We start from the raw sequence: 7,116 nt of genomic DNA, 5'->3' as shown, positions 1-7,116 counted from the left end.
GTTCCAACCCTCCTGCATGGGCAGGGACCCCTCCCCCAGCCCAGGGGGCTCCAAGCCCCATCCAACCTGGGCTGAGACACTGCCAGGGATGGGGCAGCCACAGCTTCCTTGGGCAACCTGGGCAACCAGGGGCTCAGCACCCTCACCCCAAGCAATTTCTCCCTCCCATCTCAGCCCCAGCTCCCCTCTCCCAGCTCCAAACCCTTCCCCCTTGTCCTATCCCACTCCAGCCCAGCCAGGACATCACCTTATTCCAGGCCACCACTAACCCATGTCCCACACCTGAGAATCACAGAATGCTCATGGCTGGAAAGGACCTCTGAGATCACCAAGTCCAACCAAACAATTTCTCCCTCCCTCCCTCCCTCCCTCCCTGCCCAAGATCTCCTCTCCATCTCCCCTCTCCCAGCTGCAAACCCTTCCCCCTCGCAGGCTCCCATCCCTCCAGGCCCTTGTCCCAAGTCCCTCCCCAGCTTTCCTGGAGCCCCTTCAGGCACTGGAAGGTGCTCTAAGGTCTCCCCGTTGCAGCCTTCTCTTCTCCAGCCTCAACACCCCCAACTCTCTCAGCAGCTCTTGGTCAGACTTTTCTCCAGCCCCTTCCCCAGCTCCATTCCCTTCTCTGGACACTCTCCAGCCCCTCAATCTCCTTCTGCTCCTGAGGGCCCCAGAACTGACCCCAGGATTGGGGGTGCAGCCTCAGCAGTGCCCAGCACAGGGGCACCATCCCTTCCCTTCTCTGCCCACCCCATTCCTGACCCAAGCCAGGATTCTGGTGGCCACCTTGGCCACCTGGGCACACTCTGCCTCATCTCCAGCTGCTGTTGCCCAACTCCCCCAGCTCCTTTCCCACCAGGCACTTTCCAGCTGCTCTGCCCCAAGCCTGGAAGGTTGCAGAGCAGCTCTCCAGGGCTCGGGGAGGCTTCTTCCCATGGCTTTGGGAAGCAGAATCCTGCTCTGCAGCCTTTGTGCTTTTAGCAGAGGGAGGGAACTTTTATCAGAGCCTTCACTCTTCCCTCCAGCTCTACCAAGGCAGAGGCAGAAGATCATTTCAAAGCCAGGAGGAAAAGGCATGGAAATAAAAGCCCAAGAAATACTGAAGCTGGCAGAGCTTCTCTCCCAAAGCCCTACAAGCCATGAAATGGCCATCCCAGCCCTCAGCAGGTTATTGCTGCTCAGAGCTGCACCTGAGCTCAACCCTGGTCCCCACACCTGGCTGCAGGCAGGAGGAGAGCATCAGCCTCCCAAAAACTGAGAGCAAAGCTCCAGGATGAAACGAGAGCAGGAAGGAGCATGACTCACTGCTCTTTGTCCTTCTTCTGCTGAGTATCTTCAGCTGGGCACCTCTGCTCACCCATGGCTTCCTTTCTTTTTGTCTTCTGCCTTATTTTTTCCCTTCCCTTGTGGGCTGGGAAGGAGCTGGGTGCAGGCAGGGGAGCAGAACCCTGCTCAGAAGCATCAGCCTCGAGGTGATGGAGCAGGGAGGATGCAGCACAAGCACCCACCCCACAGCAGGGGGGCTGAACCCTCCCTCTGCACCATTTCAACCTGGAGCAAGGAAATTCAGGACCTTCCCAGCCCCAGGTTTCATTTCCACAGGTGTGGGCTCAGCCACAGCCTCTGGTTTGTTGCCTTTTACAGGAAAATTGTACCATGTGGGGTTTTTTTTCTTCTTTCTCTTGACTTTTTTCAGCTTTTCAACAATTGCTTAAGCCCTTGTCTGCTTGATTAACTTCATTCAAGCTCCTCCAGGGCAGATTTTGATTGGATATTAGGAACAATTTCTTTATTGAAAGAGGGGGAACAGCTGCCCAGGGCAGGGGTGGAGTCACCATCCCTGGAGGTGTTAAAAATAAATGTATAAATTTGGCATTTCAAGACATGGTTTAGCTGATTGTGGGACTTGATGGTCTCAGAGCTCTTTTCCAACTTTAATAATTCTGTGATTCCTGTCGTGTAGGTGACTTTAGAGCAACTTCCAATATCTGAAGAGGCTCCAAGAAAGCTGGGGGAGGGCCTTGGACAGGGGGGGGTAGGGAGAGGACAAGGGAAATGGGTTAAAACTGGAAGAGGGGAGATTGAGGTTGGACATGAGGAAGAAATTCTTGAATTTGAGGGTGGGGAGATCCTGGTTGCCCAGGTTGCCCAAGGAAGCTGTGGCTGCCCCATCCCTGGCAGTGTCTCAGCCCAGGTTGGATGGGGCTTGGAGCCCCCTGGGCTGGGGGAGGGGTCCCAGGGCATGGCAGGGAAATAAATGGTCTTTGAGGTCCCTTCCCACTGAAACCAGAGTGGGATTTTAGGATATGATTTTATGGCTCAAGAAGGGGATACAGTGAAGAAGATGTTGAGCCATTTCTACATCTACCTGCAGAAAATGGGGGTTGGAAAAACCTGGTCATGAAATGGAGGGGGGCATTTGGTCTCTATCACCAGAGCAAATTAAAGTTCATTTTTTAAATTGGATTCCCAGTGGACAGAGCCTGTTCCAGGCCCATCTGTTGGACCACAAGTGCTACAACACCAGGTTGGATGGGACTTGGAGCACCCTGGGCTGGGGGAGGGGTCCCTGCCCATGCAGGGGGTTGGAACTGGATGAGCTTTAAGGTCCCTTCCAACCCAACCCATTCTATCATTCTATGAAAAATCTAATTTTTTTTTTTCTTCAGGAAAACCCAGCTGTGTGGCCAGAGCTGCCTTCCCTGGAAGGTTCTCTGTCTCACACTTCCTCCTCTTTTCCAATTAGTTGAAAAGAATCTGTAGCCTTCATTAAAAGTGGACTCAGTGTCTCAGCCCAGGTTGGATGGGGCTTGGAGCACCCTGGGCTGGGGGAGGGGTCCCTGACCATGGCAGGGGGGGGGAACTGGATGAGCTTTAAGGTCCTTTCCAACCCAAACCACTCTGGGATTCTGTGATTTTCTGTGCCTAAGATTATGAGGATTCATTTGTGTTGGGAACTTCTGGAAAAGTTCCTTTGGCATGTGGAGTTGAGGCTTTGGAGGCTGAAGGCAGGAGCACAACAGCTTCCTGCCCCGTGAAGGGTGATTTACAAAGTCCTTTAAACTCCTCACTCTGGACACCAGCAGGCAAGTCCTTTTCTCTTCTTTGACATTCAGAGTCCAGAGATGAGGCATTGTAGAACATCCTGAAGTAACCCTGTGGGACCAGTCTGTTAAATAGCAACCAAAACCAGACCTTTTGTTTTTTGGGAGGGGGGCCTTGAGCCCCCTGGGCTGGGGGAGGTGTCCCTGCCCTTGCAGAAGGGATGGAACTGGATGAGCTTTAAGGTCCCTTCCAACCCAAACCAGTCTGGGATCCTCTGAAAGATGAAGCAGGAGGAGCTGCAGCTTCTCCCTACAAATCACCTCAGTGGATGTGGGGAGTTTTTTTCCTTTGGTGTTTCTGGTTTTTAAATTGTTTTCCATCCAGGAAACTTCCAGTTATTTTTCCACAGAGTCCTCTGCCCCAGACCTGGGTTTTCCCCCAAAAGGGCAACACTTTCTGCATTTTCCAGCCCTCACCATGCAGGAGGTCCCATGGCTGCACAGGGCAGACACATCCCAGGGGCTGCAGCATTTCAAAGCCAACTCCCCCATAATTAATCTCACAAGAGCTCCCCAAGAAGGCTGCACCTGTACTCAAATGGAGGAAAAAAAAAAATCCCTGAGCCTGAACATAATAAACCAAACTCTCAGAGTATTGAAAAAAAATTAAAAGAAAGAGTCTTAGGCAACAGTAAAATTCCTCATCCCTGGGAATGAGCAGCCAGGCCAGGAAAAAGCCAGCACACCTCAGCCAAGCTAAATCATAGCTGGGAATTTATCTTAATGAACTACATCCAAGTTTTTTGGTGTTCAGCAATGCTTCCCCCTCCCTGCATGCCCAGGACAAGGCCCACTGCTCATCCTCAGGCTGGAGGGAAAAAAAAAAAATAAATCACACACACAAAAAAAATAAACAAGATCCAAGATTTGTTTGATTTCTTTCCTGGCAGGAGAATTCAGCCAGGAAGGTGCCAGCAGCAGGAGTGCACTTGGCTTCAGTGTGAGATGTCCCCTGCCAGCCAGCATTGGTGGCACCAACCTGGGAAGGAATCAAGGAATGTGCCCATGTCCATCCTGTGGAATCCTCCTGGCAAAGACCTCCTTCTGGGTCCCTCTCCCCAGGTCAGGAACCCTCTGGGCTCCCCGCTCTGCTTTTTGGCCACCTGGTCCCTCCCTGTCATCCCAAATTCATGAAGTCTGGACACAGAGCTTCAGGCAGCACCCCAGGAAGGAGCTGCAGAGCCTCTTTTTTCCCAGGGTGGGGGTTTTGCTGGGATGTTCCCCTTGGACTGGATGTTCTGTCCCATGAGGGCAGTGGAACAATGGCACAGGGTGCCCAGGGAGGGGGTTGAGGCCTCATCCCTGGAGATGTTCAAGGTGAGGCTTGAGGAGGCTCTGAGCACCCTGATCTGGGTGAGGGTGTCCCTGATACTGCAGGGGTTGGACTGGGGGAGCTTGAGAGCTCCCTTCCCACCCAAATTATTCTGTGATTTCTGCAGCTAAAAGTGTCTGAGATCTTCCCAGACTTGGTGGCCTTGTTCCTGTCTCTGTGCTTCCAACACAGGAAAGCCTGAAGCAGCTTTAGGGGAAGCAGAGTGTGGCTTTGCCCTGCTGGCAGCAGGATGCTCCTCAGGGAAGGATCTTACCCAGCCTGATGTCCAGGCAAGGGGAGACCTCATGGGCACTGCTAAAACCTGAGGGAAATCCACACCCAGAATCCCTGAATTGTTCTGGTTGGGAAAGACCTTGGAGATCATCAGCTCCAACCCTTCCCCAGCCCTGCCCCATGTCCCTCATCCCCACATCCCCAGGGCTTTCTCTGAAACCCCTCCAGGCATGATGGGGACTCCAGCCCTGCCCTGGGCAGCCTGGGCCAGGCCCTGACAACCCTTTCCAGGGAGAAATTCTTCCCCAGCTCCAACCTAAACCTCCCCTGGCACCACTTGACTTGTGCCAAAAGTTCCTCTTCTCCCATCCCTTGTTCCTTGGGAGCAGAGCCCGACCCCCCCTGGCTCCAACCTCCTCTCAGGGGCTTGCAGAGAGCCACAAGGTCTCCCCTCAGCCTCCTCTGCTCCAGGATCAGCACCCACAGCTCCTTCAGATGCTCTTGGGTCAGATTTAATTCTTTTAATCTTGGAGTTTAGGACCAATTAACCAATCTGCCCCTCCCCTGCTAACATGTCCCTTCTTCACCTCCTCCACAGGTGACTCCCACACCCCACTTTATTTTTAAACTTGGGCAGAAAAACACAGAGGTGACAACCTGGAGCTTCAGCTGCCACCCCAGGACCATCCTGCAAACCATGGTGTCTCCTGGGCCACCCCAGAAATGCTCCCTGGGGGGGGGAACCTTGCTGCAGAGCCACCTCCTGAGATCTGACTCCATCCCAAACCCTCTGACCCCCATCCCAAACCCTCTGACTCCATCCCAAACCCTCTGACTCCATCCCAAGCCCTCTGACTCCCATCCCAAACCCTCTGACTCCATCCCAAACCCTATGACCCCATCCCAAACCCTCTGACCCCATCCCAAACCCTCTGACCCCATCCCAAACCCTCTGACTCCCATCCCAAACCCTCTGACCCCATCCCAAACCCTCTGACTCCCATCCCAAACCCTCTGACCCCCATCCCAAACCCTCTGACTCCATCCCAAACCCTCTGACTCCCATCCCAAACCCTCTGACTCCCATCCCAAACCCTCTGACTCCATCCCAAGCCCTCTGACTCCATCCCAAATCCTCTGACCCTCATCCCAAACCCTCTGACTCCATCCTAAACCCTCTGACTCCATCCTAAACCCTCTGACCCCATCCCAAACCCTCTGACTCCATCCCAAACCCTCTGACCCCATCCCAAACCCTCTGACTCCCATCCCAAACCCTCTGACTCCATCCCAAACCCTCTGACCCCCATCCCAAATCCTCTGACCCCCATCCCAAATCCTCTGACCCCCATCCCAAACCCTCTGACTCCATCCCAAATCCTCTGACCCTCATCCCAAACCCTCTGACTCCATCCCAAACCCTCTGACTCCATCCTAAACCCTCTGACTCCCATCCCAAACCCCAGCTGGACCAGGAGATGGGATGTAACACCAGGAACACAGGTTGGAGGAACTCCCCATCCCTGGTGGAAGCAATGGCTGGGAGAGCAGTAGAACCCAGCAATTTATTTGGCTTCATTTCTCTCAAATGGACCCAAATTGATGCATCACACTTCAAAACAAACCTGAGCTTGTGCAGACAAGCCTGGAGAGTTCCTCAGGAGCTGAGCCAGCACAGCATGAAATCACCCCAGAAAGAACATAAAAATGGGAAGCTAAAAATAATAACCTCCCCTCCCCTCAAAAAAAAAAAAAAAAAAAAAAAAAATTATTGATAAAGCTGCTTGTAAACTTGGAAAGCAGTGGCCTTTAAAAAAAGAAAAAAAACCACAAAACAAACCAGCCAAACAAGAAACACATCCAATATTTCCCAGCTTTGCTGGAGGGCCCTGCTCACAGATGCAGGGAAGCAGAGAGGTTTATTCTGGACAGTACCTGAACAAAAAAAAAAAACAAAAAAAAAAATGGGGCTGTCAAAGCTGCACGCGTCAGAGTGATTCATAATTGTGTCAGTGGCACCAGAAAAACAAATTTTGTGGAAAATTTTAAGGGTTCTGCACTGCAATTGCATCCCCCTCTTAATGCTGCCCTTTCCATCTCTGCTCTGACAGTGGCAAGAAGCTGAACGTGTCCCATTTCCCAGCTCTGGGGAGGAGGAAAACAAGGAGGCCAAGAAAGCAGGAAGCAACCCCCTTCATCTCACCTCTGAATCAAGGGGAATGGGTTAAAACTTGGAGAGGGGAGATTGAGGTTGGAGATGAGGAAGAAATTCTTGAATTTGAGGGTGCTGAGCCCCTGGTTGCCCAGGTTGCCCAAGGAAGCTGTGGCTGCCCCATCCCTGGCAGAGTCTCAGCCCAGGTTGGATGGGGCTTGGAGCCCCCTGGGCTGGGGGAGGGGTCCCTGCCCATGCAGGGGGTTGGAATGAGATGATTTTTTAGGGTCTCTTCCAACCCAACCCATTCCATGGTTCTA

Source organism: Heliangelus exortis, chromosome 3, assembly GCF_036169615.1.
Source record: "Heliangelus exortis chromosome 3, bHelExo1.hap1, whole genome shotgun sequence".
NCBI lineage: Eukaryota > Metazoa > Chordata > Aves > Apodiformes > Trochilidae > Heliangelus > Heliangelus exortis.
Note: the sequence above shows the minus strand (reverse complement) of the source record.